This window comes from Lineus longissimus, chromosome 14, assembly GCF_910592395.1.
Source record: "Lineus longissimus chromosome 14, tnLinLong1.2, whole genome shotgun sequence".
Taxonomy (NCBI): Eukaryota; Metazoa; Nemertea; class Pilidiophora; order Heteronemertea; family Lineidae; genus Lineus; species Lineus longissimus.
The window spans coordinates 9104325-9117206 of NC_088321.1; positions in this window are offsets into that span (position 1 = coordinate 9104325).

The following is a 12882-nucleotide window of genomic DNA, read 5'->3' on the forward strand; positions in this document are numbered from 1 at the left end:
ATGGAACACTTTTGCATGTTACTCCATTTGGGCTCAAACACAAGAGTATCCCTTTAATTTTCTAAAGGGAGAACTGAGTTAACAGCTCGGCCGCCAGGCAGCGCCCTGACCGATCCCACGAGATCGCGCCGATCTCATGCCGCCATATTCAGTCTTTACTCTTGTGCTTCTACGAAGCACATCGTTTTTTCAAAGCTGCCGTGAATTCGATTTAAAACCAAATTCAACCAGCCAAGTCTAGACGTTTTTTGGGTTCATTCACCTACGGAGTAGACCGCCAAACTAATCTTGGCATTAGCCTATTTAATTATAGACCTTTCTTAGCTAGCTTAGTCGACCCGGCTCCATTATTTTGATCTTGGTAGGGTAGATTTACGTAGGCTATTCTCCTCTCTATTGTAATGAACAAAACTCAGATCCATTGCAATAGTGTTTAATTCAAGTAGGCATGTTTTCCTTTCCATTAATAATTGCGTCCTTTCTGGCCTACTTGGGGTTCCCAGTGTTTTTATTGTCATTGGTACCATTTTTTATATGGTGTACCCCTCCGACGGCATCCTTTGTCTCACCACAAAGGACTGCGTCTGGTGGCGGGAAACGGGCCGTGAAGACGCCTAAACCCTCTTCCGGTTCCGTTTCCGGGCATATAACCCGGAGGTCTACCAAACCTCCCGCCACCACCCCTTCCGTCAGCCGAGTTCCGGCCGCGGCTGCGAAGGATGCGGGATCAGACATTATCAATGTCTGTGGTCCCAAGGGAGACTTACATCCAGTAAGTCTCCAAGGGTTTAATATACCCCGGACCTCAGGGAACCTTCCGGTTCCTCTGTCGTCCGCTCCCCCGAGTACAAGCCCTTTGTACCCACGGGAGCACCCTGCTTCCGGTCTGCCGATTGCAGTTCCGGTTGCTGACGCGGGTTCCCGTTTATCAGTAACCGAAGACTCTACTGGGGGGTTTTCTCAGTCTTTACTGCGAAATAACCCCAGTCCTCACGGACACAGTAGAGTAGGGACGGACTTTATAACGCCACCTCAGAAACGCCATGCGTCTTCGGTAACAGCGTTTCCGCCCTCCGTACCTCCTTCTAAAAGGGCAACCGGTAGCTCCATACCGGCGAAGGAGTTACGGGCACCTCCCTACGTTGGCCAACCTCTTAGGTGGAGCCAACCGGAAGTGCCACCCCCTCCTCGTAGCAGAGGCGTCGTTCCCATGGAACGAGCTACGCAGAGGGGACATCTGAACTCTGGTTCAGAATATGGGCATCTTCCGCTTCCGGAAGACCCATTCGCCCGTACATACGGCTTCGAGGGTTCGCTTATGCGCTCACCCTCTCCTCAACCGCCCGTCGTTGAGAGAAGCCGCACGTCGGGTCCGGAACCCGAGTCGGGACAGCAACTGTCCCAGCTCATCCAGATGGTGGCGGGTCTTACTGATAGACTCGGCCATCTGGAGCAGGGTTCCGGTTCCTCTGGTGCGCCTGGTCCCATCGGATACCCACCATCCGACTCCTCTATTTTAGAGGAATTTTCTGAGAACGAGAGTTCTCAGCCAGGCTACCGCTCCCCCAATCAGGAGGAGCTGTCACCAGAGGAGGCCAGTATCTTGTCGGATATGAGGACACTCAGATCAGAGCGTACCTCCCGCAGGATCTGTGCCCTACCCCGCCGGAACTGCCAGCCTTATCGACACCGACCTTTTCACTTTGGGTACAGGAAGTGGATCCCAATCCACAGATTTCTCAGGGCTCCACTCGGGCACTTGAATTCCTTCCTCCCTCCCCGTCGGTGGTAGCAGTCTCTGAACTTTTGGAGCGTACAATGCGCCCACCAACGTACTTCCATCTCTGTCCTTCCGGCAGTTGGACCGGAAGCTTGGTGTAAACCGGGGAAGTTGTTCACGGCACAACTTCCTCCCGTTAGGCAGTACCGCGCTGACTATTATCGAGTCAGCTCGGCCGGCTGTCCAGCTGCAGCATCGACTTCCATATTAAAAGACGATGTACAGCTGGACCAACTTGTGCCTAGGGTGACCTCCTCCTCGGCTTACCGAGAACTTAGAGCACAAGAGGGTCTGGCCAAAAACACGTTAGCGGTGCTCTCCTACACAGAGCACACTAACCTGGCCCTAGCCAGATCCCTAAAGGATAATGAGTCACTATCTGATGACACAAAATCGCTTGTGACATCCTTGTGACATCCCTGTTCGCAGATTCTGTACAAGAGGCGGCTCAAGCACAGAAAGATTGGGACAAATTATATGCCCCCACTGCGACACAGAGGGCCAAGACCTCTCTACCTAACGCTAGAAAGATAGAGAGGCCCCATCAGGCATCGGGTTCAAACTGTACGCCAGGCAGGTCCTGCCTAGGCCTACCCCGCCTAGTCAGCCTGCTCCTGCTGGATCCTTCCGACAGGAAGCGGAGGGTCGCCGGAGTGGAAAGAGGAAAAATACTTCCTCTAACCAGGGTGGATCCGGTCCGACTAGGCACTCCTTTCGTCCAAGGGGTGCAGGCCGGAGGAAGTGACTCCCCCCTCCTTTCTCCTCCCGGACGCAAAAAGGAGTTGACTCCGGTAGTCGGGGGCCGTCTGCAAAAATTTGCAGACGTTTGGGACGATTGGTGTCCAAAGGGGTCCCCAGTCCCAAACATGTTGAGGTACGGAGTGAAACTAGATTTCAACCGTACCCCCCGACTACCATATATCCAACCCCAGTTCAGCCACCGAAGGACCCAGTCAAGGCCTCTGCCCTCCAAGCAGAGGTCGCGACATTACTGGAGAAGCAAGCTATCCAGGTCCTTCAAAATCCATGCTCCCCCGGCTTTTACAGCCACGTTTTTTTGGTTCCCAAGAAAGCAGGGACATGGAGGCTGATCATAGACCTTTCCAGGTTAAACACCTTCTTGAATGTTCCTCATTTCAAGATGGAAACCACCAGGTCTATAGCAAAGGCGATACAGCCCAACGATTGGGCGGTATCGATGGATTTAACGGATGCGTACTTACATGTACCGATCCATCCAGACTATCAACACTTCCTTCGATTCCATTACGATGGAAAGACGTATCAATTCAGGGCCCTGCCGTTCGGTCTGGCATCGGCACCCCTAATTTTTACGATGATAGTCACAGCCTTCGTCGCTCCCTTTCACGTGATGGGGTTCAAGCTCCATCACTACCTAGACGATTGGCTACTCCGTTGCAAATCGCGGGAACTACTACTGCAACAACTTCAGGTTCTAAAGCAAAAAGTAGTTTCCGCAGGTTGGATTATCAACGAAACAAAGTCAGAATTAATACCATCCCAAGACTTCGTTTACTTGGAGTTCGGTTCCTTACGGCCATAGGGAAAATGCTGCCCCCCCCTAGACAGGATAAAGAACATTCTTCATCTCGTCGCAGAATTCAGAGGAAGGACTCAAGCTCCCGCAAGGCGATGCTTGAGCCTTTTGGGACTTCTGAATTCGGCAGCAGACCAAATCCCTCTTGGCCGTCTATATATGCGTCCCATCCAGATGTTTCTAATGTCTCTATGGAAACCCCACAGGGACCCATTAGACAAGTTGGTATTGATACCTCAATACCTACTCAAGAACGTCTGGAACTTCTGGGAGTCAGAGACTCGTCTCCAAAGCTGTGTAGATCTTGCTCCATCGCCCCCAGAAGTGTCCCTGTTCACAGATGCTTCTCTACTAGGGTGGGGAGCACATCTGAACAACGGGGACATGTCCATAAGGGGTCTATGGACAAGGGAGGAGACCACTCTTTCAATAAATATATTGGAAATGAAGGCTGTCCTTCTTGCCGTGAGGGCTCTTTCCCTTCACCTGAAGAATCGGAGAGTAACCCTGTTCTCCGACAATTCTACAGTAGTAGCATATGTCAGGAGACAGGGAGGCACAAAGTCCGGCATTCTTTGCCAGCTAACTTGGGAGCTTTACCATCTTTGTGCCGACCTTGGAGTATCGATATGTGCCAGACACATACCGGGCAAACGCAACATCCTTGCCGACGCCCTGTACCGTCAGGACAAACTAGTCCAGACAGAGTGGACACTCCATCAGGAGATTATAGACGACCTTTGTCGCCTTTGGCAATCTCCGAAGGTAGATCTGTTCGCCACCAGGCTGAACAATCGCCTTCCCATCTATTACTCTCCACTTCCGGACGAAGAGGCCCTGGAAGTCGACAGCCTTACAGCCTCTTGGGTCGGGCTGAACGCATATGCGTTTCTACCCCTCCCTCTCGTCCAACCAGTTCTGAACAAGATCTTGACCAGCCACCCGGTGAGAATAACTCTCATCGCACCTTGCTGGCCAAATCAGGCCTGGTTCCCAGCCTTGCTGGAGCTCCTGATAGACCACCCCAGGAGTCTTCCTACTTGGAAGCACCTCCTGTGGCACCCCCTGGGGAGATGCTACCACCAGAACCCTGGATTTTTCAAGTTTCACGCCTGGAACTTATCCAGTTGCATCTCCACCAGAGAGGCTTTTCGAACATCGCTGTCAAACGCATGTCCGCACCTCAAAGGGGGTCTACCCTAGATGTGTATCAAGGAAAGTGGTCTACCTTCACTTCCTGGTGCAGGGAGAACGGAGTTAATCCGATCTCTCCCTCTATATACAGATTAGTTGATTTCTTTATTGAATTATTCACGGAAAGACAACTATCTGTCACGGCTATAAAAGGGTACAAGTCTGACATCGCTTCTACCCTCCGTGTTTTAAGCACCTGGGATCTTCGTTGGGAGGACCAAATAACCCCTCTTTTCAGAGGAATGTTATTAGAGCATCCTAGACCGGTTCACAACACCCCTAAATGGGATCTTTCTGTTGTCCTTAAGGTGCTCGTGAGGCATCCTTTTGAACCCATGTCTATTTGAACCCATGTCTATTTCATCCATGAAATATCTGACACTCAAAACGGTCTTTCTAGTAGCCTTGGCTACCGCCCAACGGAGATCAGAGCTCCATGCACTTTCTTTTAAGAAGCTGGCTTTTAGAGAGGGAGGGGAGGTTATCCTGGCTTTCATGCCAGGCTTTCTGGTGAAGAACCAGGGACCGGCCGCCTCTCGGCCCCCGGTTACTATTCCCTCTCTGTCAGGAACGATCTCTTATGATCTTCCTGACAGAACTTTATGTCCCATCAGGGCCCTAAAGTTCCACATAAATAGGACAAAACCTCCCGGTATCCGCCAGGGGAGAGAGTGTTTGTTTTTGTCCTATAAGGAGGGAAATAAACGAGAGATAGCGGCCGCCACTATTTCAAGGTGAATTGTGGAGACTATTCGTCTTTCCTACAACACCTTGAAGACTTCCTCTGATCTTCGTGCACTAGCTAACATCTCAGCGCACGAAGTTAGAGCACTAGCCACCTCCTGGGCTAACTACCGAGGAGTTGCTCTTCAAGAAGTCGTTTCCGCTGCATGTTGGAGTAATCACTCCACATTCTCTCGTTTCTACCTACGAGACGTTTCTTCCCTCATAGATGGCATGCACACAATTGGCCCGATTGTGTCTGCGGGGCATGTTGTTTGATCCTGGCTAGATCAAAAGAGGGGGGAGCCCGATTGAAGAGTCAAACGCGCATCTTGCGCCATTTTTGATATGCCCTATCTTCAACAATCCAGGCAACCCCTAGTAGACTAGAAAGGAAGCAATTTCTTATTGTTGTTTAGGAATAACTCATTCTACACCCTTGAACATGCCTTACTTGCTCTAAGCTCTGTTGCCGGAAAGAAGATGGCTTTTATTACGCAATTCTAGCGCTTTCTGGAGAATGGGTCTATTACTCTCTATAATTCGATTGTAATACCGAGATCAAAATACCGGTTCCCCGGTTCTCCCCATTTCTTTCCCCTGGCGGTCCTCCTTAGCTAATATGCCGGTGGTGCCTCCTTGATGGAACAACAGCTCAGCCTTAGGTAAGTCCTCGTTTCCCACCTCCAATAGGTTGCTGGGATTCGATGCAAAAGTGTTCCATAGGTAAGTTTGAATGACACAAAATGCCCATTTCCTTACCAGAAATGACCATTTTGTTAGTTCATACTTACCTATGGAACACGGCCCTCCCGCCGTCCGCACAAACGGGACATACTCTTTGTTAACGCTCAAGAGTAAGACTGAATATGGCGGCATGAGATCGGCGCGCTCTCGCGGGATCGGTCAGGGCGCCGCCTGGCGGCCGAGCTATTAACTCAGTTCTCCCTTTAGAAAATTAAAGGGATACTCTTGTGTTTGAGCCCAAATGGAGTAACATGCAAAAGTGTTCCATAGGTAAGTATGAACTAACAAAATGGCCATTTCTTGTAAGGAAATGGGCATCTTACATTTATACTGTGACACGACGTCTTCATAAAGGTTCTGGGAAACGTTGCCCCACTTTCAACTGTCGACGTCTATAATGCATATGTAATAGGCCTAGGTCACATGAGATATGACAGCACTGACGATTATGTCACGTTTACTGTCAGTATGCAACGGATCGCATCCTGATCAGGCAATTTATGAAGAGCAGAAAGCACCTTTGGGCAATAGTTTAGATTCAGCGAGTTGCGCTCAATAATCGGGTGTACGGCACGGCATGATCTTGACCATGTCAATGTCACTGTGTTCCAAGTGGTACAAAGGGTCACATACAGTAAGCCTATGTATGAGTATGACAGGTGTTCAGACGTGTTCTGAGTGTGTGCCTTTCTTTATTTGGGCTGTGTGAAACGGTCCATTGTGTCATATAAAGGCATTTGGCTACATTATTCCTGAGCATACCGTGATGAAGGCTGAAAATAAACCTTTGATTATGCCATTTGTTCATTTTCTTTGCAGGTTTTGTTGTCTTATGATCATCCTCCAAATCATCATCATTCTTCATTGCCATCATTTCAAAACAAGGTTAGTATTGTGTTTTAACTGGTACAAATGGTGACACACAGTAAAGTTTATGTATGAGTATGACATTGTCAAAAGACGGCTTAGGCATTCAGATGTGTTCTGAGTGTGTGCATTTCTTTTTTTGGCCATACAAAACGGTCCATAGTGTCATAGGCCAGCGGCATCATTATTCCTGAGCAGTTGATACCGTGGTGGTATTGTTTGCTACATTCTACGCCATGAAGGCTATTACAAACCTCTGATCATGCCGTTTCTTTTTTTGCAGGTTTTGCTATCTTATGATCATCCTCCCAATCATCATTCTTCATTGCCAGTGCATTGATATTGTGAACAGTTATGAATGTATTTGAAATCTGCCACATCATGTGATATCCACAATAATTCAAACCTAGTCAACATAATGATCACTCATTTGTACCACCCACTCTGCCACCCATTGTCGTCATTGAGGTTTCATCATATCATGGTCACTCACAACTTCCATTTTGTCACTTAGTCCTCAATGATACAATGTAGTCACTTATTATGTGCATAGTTAGAAATGATATATTATTTTTACCCAAGATCTCATGAATTCACAATCTTGTGAACATTGTATAAGCCAAATGCCTGCCGTTGTTGTCATTTTCAAAGAGTCATAATATCAAATTTGCTCTTACTTGTTAAAAATGAATATGTATATGCAATTATGTTCCTCTCCTTTAGCATCAGTAGATTTTAATAAAGCTCAAATCGTTCATATTGATATCCCATCTTAACTCTTCTTCCTTGAATTCTTCACAATAAATGTACATTGACAAGAACAGCTTTGTGAACCCAAATGATTCTCCATTGATTTAAGTGCCAAAATTCACAACCTTGCTTGCATCGGAACGATCTCGCCAATGATAGCAAGCAACCTCTCTTGCATTGCCCTGAAACGAACATTTCCATGATCAGGACAACTCCCAGACTACAGCCTCTAGATTGTGACTATTACCTGAAGGACACATTTTCCTACAACAGTGTTGACAATTCTGTCCTGGGCACGAGTCCTCCGTTTCAAAGAAAAGACGACACCATGAGATAGCCAGGGTGTCTTTCGACTTTCATCCTTCAACTGAGAATGTCTCCTATCCATGTGAATAACTTCTTTTCTTCCCCAGAAATGACAATTATCACTTTTTAACTAATTGCATGTCACAACCTGTCCACTGCACTTGAAACCATTCTATCCAACAAACTTAAGACAATCTCCCCACAAACACTATCATTTATGTCACAACCTGCCCTCAAACTCCACACAAACAATGTCACAACCTGTGGTACATCAATATTCCGTCCCCTATCAAAACCATTCCATCCCCCAACCTCAAATGAACTTCACTCATACATTTGGACAAAAAATTACCCCCCAAGACTTCAAGACTGTGCACTATTATCAGTGTAACGGCCCATAACGCTCTGCGGAGGTAGTTGCTAAATTCGTTCGACGACTCCATATTGAAAATATCATCCGAGTCGTCACCACATGACGATTGTGACGAGGTCGCGCAGGTGATAGAGTGAATTGGCAAAACATAGTTTTCCGCAAAATAATATTATTTCGTTTCATTCTCATTTCATCGTATTGATATAAATCAGTGATTTGATAATACCAATCCATTCCCAAGTGAATCACATCCGCCGAAGGGCTTGTCTATGTTATTTCTGAACTTAGAACTGAACGTTCGTGCACTTTGATGTGGCTTGAAACACGTTGAAAAATAAAGTCTGACTTATCTTAGACATCTCAACATGATACATGAAAGTCCATACTTTTAGTTTAAACCGGAAATACTAAAGGGCAATGACACTATCCAGATTAGGTGACATAGGTTTTACCAAGTAATTTTTGAACTACTTGGATGAGGTTTATAAAGATAAAAATGGATGTGGATGGTAGAATATACCTAATAGAACATTATAGGACATTAAAAAAATACATGTTTTCTAATTAGGATGCTTTTATTGGAGAAACGGTAGCAGAAATATAACATGTTGAAATCGTACCAAATAATGCAAATTGAATTTTAAAAAATAGCTAGGCCTATAGAATACCACCAGTAAAGTTGATCTACATAACAAATGGTTAGCAACTGATTTCTAATAACCTTTTGGTTTCAGGTTATCTTGCAAGTGTATTGAACTCTTCAAGTACATGTTTGTAGCGAAATGTTGTTGTGACTTTTAACATAGAAAACTTGTCATTTTTTGAGAAACAAGACCTGCCACTTGAACATCATTGAACCCAATGGTTTTATTACATAATACTAATAGACTTATGTTTCAGGTTTGTCTCTTTAAAATTGTTGTTATGGTTTTGATTGTACTCACAATGCCAAAGTAATAGTTTGAATGATCTAGGAATAGGCCTATTATGACACAAACCCCAAAGATTGGATGATGTATTAAATGGGGGCACTGTAATACACAGAACTTCTTCATACACAGTATACTCTTGGACATGGTGGTGGACGAATGGTGTGTCTTGGCACTGTGTGTTCACCATGGCTGACATACGACCCGACTTGCAGTACACTTACTGCTTGCACAGATTTGCAAGACACCTGCATCTTCTGACACATCGGTGTCCATTCAGACCAGACAACCTTTGTCAAAGGATAAGACTTCGAAAGCCGGACAACGTAGATGATGTAAAAGAGCCCTCCAGTCAAATACTGTCATAGAACGATATACTGGCCATACCAGACATTTGGCCTTTCTTTTTCACTGGGGGATTAACACTCAATACCACAGCACAGAGGACCCTTCAAGATATTGGAATTGTGGACCGTTACAAGGAAATAGACCTGCTAAATGAATATGGCACATTTTCCTACCCAGGATATTATGTATTATATGATGAGAACACGCAAATGGAGTACAACCTTGCGCCACCATGGACAACTCCATTGGCCGGCGACTTTAGCTGCAGCATCAACAGTAGTATTGTAACAATCTCTAGATCTGCAGCACAAGTGGTAAGTTGTGACAAATCTTGGTAAAAAAGACAACGGTAGAATAGACAACAGAAGAACAAAAAATTAAAAAGATAAGTTATCTTTTTTCTGATAACGAAAAAAGACCAGCATCTACTACAAAGTAGGCCCAAAAAGATTGTCTTGCTTTTCCCTCTTTTCCATTTACTTTTTCACCGTTGTCTAGTACTTGTTATTTCTTCTGTTGTCAATTTTACCGTTGTCTTTTTTACCTGACATTTTCCCCAAGTATAACCATAAAAGATTAAAGAGTTTAGAGAACAAAAACTATAAAATCATTATAATTAGAAAGTGCAAGGAAGTCCGACTTTGTATTTTTAAGGTCATCATTAGCGATACTAAGACTCATATTCTTTCATTTAGGCATCAGTTTCAAATGCGACAGAAAATGAAATTGCAATGGAACCAGCTCCGGTACGGGATGAAGCAACCGCTAGTTTGTCCGACATTCAACCAGCTCTGGTTTGGTTGGATAGAACCGCTGCAACGGATAATGCAATGGATACATCTTGTTCTTTGGATAGTCCACCAGCTCCAATACAGGAGGCCACAATCGCTGCAACCGATATTGCAATCGATACTGATAGTTCTTCTGACAGTCCACCAGCTCCGATACAGGGCACAACCGCTGCAACGAATACAGCCACTTCAGATAGTCAACAGCCTCCTGCCGATGAGGAACACTATGTTTATGCCACCACAGATAAGGATTATGATAGGAGATATCCGCGTCATAACTGGCCTACAAACCTCACCCGGTCATGTAACAGTTTTATTCAGCCATGGAAAATGTCCGAACTACAAATCACGAATTCCACTGGATTATCTGTTAGGAATTGGGAACTAGTTTGGCTCCAAAGAGAGACAGTAGTTCCACAAGGGGGATTAGATATTTCTGCCCGTGTACTGTTGTACAGATATAAGATGAGAAGTAATCCGGACTTCATTGACTTGTCAGCTATTTTTCAAATAGCCAAAACAACTGCAATCAACATATTCTGGAAACAGCTGACATACCATGTCTTTCATCACTGCAAAATTCCAAATGTGTTCTTTACCCCCAACACCTCAAGATATGGATGCGGTCTACAGAAGCATGAAAGAAAGAGTGTCACCTTTTCACAAAGAGCTGCTATCCTATTTCAAAGATCCTACTGGTCAAGACGGGAGGCTGTCGGACTGTCAATGGACTCCAAAAAACTCATGACACAAAATTCAATGGACTATTGTAGCCCAAAAGGACGCGTACTATCCGAAAAAAGGAGGACATTGCTTTACAGCAACTGTGCTGGTAGACACAACAGGATACGTAGCTGCAACTCTGCCACTGGGGGCTGCAGCCACTCCTAGATGTGGTGATAGCCAACTGAGTGGGTTGGGGCTGAGAGTCGTAGAGTATGTTCCAAATGGAATGAGAACACTTTTACGTGGATCCAGCGCCTACTTTTTTGTCTTGGCTGTGGATAAGGGATATATCTTTGTTCCCTGCAATGCTAGTCAACAAAATATCGAAAATGTGAAAAATTGTTGCCAGCAAAATGGCTGTTTCATCATTTGGCCTTCTTCTGATGATGATGAAATTGTGCAGGTTCAGAATGACAAGTTCGTGATGGTCAATTCTAACGGGTGAACCTTGTTGACGAAAAACGGTAGGGCTATTGTTGGAAAACTACGTGCCAGGGTGGAACAATTTCATGGTGCAATCAACCAAGATAAAATTCTTCGTGATGTGCCCTACCAGTACATGCAGCCATTGGGTGATGAGTTTTGCCAAAGATATGGTATACCTCTAGATTGCAAAAGCAATCCCAGGATTACACTTATCTGGCTTGCTGGTATGACAATCTACAATCAGTACCACCCCAAGTTCAAACTGAAGTTTGCTGACATTCCGACCCAAGTCAGATTTACTAGCATTGTCAAACATAGACTGAACATGACAAACTTTTTGTGCGATCCCGATATCACTTTCACTGTGAACTTGAACGACTTTCCACGCTCGAACAGTACTAGTACGGTCTGGCAACATGTCCCAGTCTCAAAGGTTGGCTATCTACGGAGATTGCTGGACATTCCAGTCATTGATGTCGGGTTGATGAAGGAAATGTGCCTTGGGCCATATTTAGTAAAAAGAGCCTTTTCATACCTCTGTCACTTGCGCAATGTGGAAGTTAGCGATGAGAATCAGATGAATCTCATCACAACCATTGAGGAGTACTGGGATGCTATTGGTGAGGTACCAGATACAACGAGGATGTATTACACAACAATAGCAAATGAACCGGAAGGATGGGATCCAGTCAAGTATTTTCAATGGCCCAGCGCAGGTCTGAGTGTCATCACAATGAAAATGCCATCTGCCAACAGGAGCAACCGAAATCAGATGAACTTCAAAAAGCCTATGATGGCCTTTGCTGTAAACGGAGTGGACTACTTGAGATTTACACCACCTCTGAATAAGTTATGCGGTTGGAAGTGTGGCACACATGACTCAAAAGATTTGGGCAGCCGAATGCTTGGGGCAGATGCTCATGTTCTTGCCCTTCTCTTGCCACTTTGTTGCGTAAGGGATCATCATCATCCAGTCATCAGAAGAAGCCATTTATGTGACCCAAAACTGCCCATACGACTGCAGCCACGATTTGGCTCTCAACTACCCCCTCCAATTCCTATCACGTCACCGGATGGGCTGAGTCGTCCTACAAGTACAACTACTGCAAGTAGGCCTACAATCCCTCTGACGGCTACAACTACACCTGATGAGCAAGGACCACCAGTGAGCAGTCAGAACTCTTCACCCCCTAGTGCTACAAGGACGTCCCCAGATGAGCAGAGCAGTCACACGACTATACCTTATGGTCAGAACTCTCAACTCCCTAGTGGTAACCAGTGGTGGAAACTTGATGACAGTCGCCCGCTAGTGCTGGCTTCCCCATGGGACAGTCAACATTGTGTTATTTCGATGAAAACTTGGA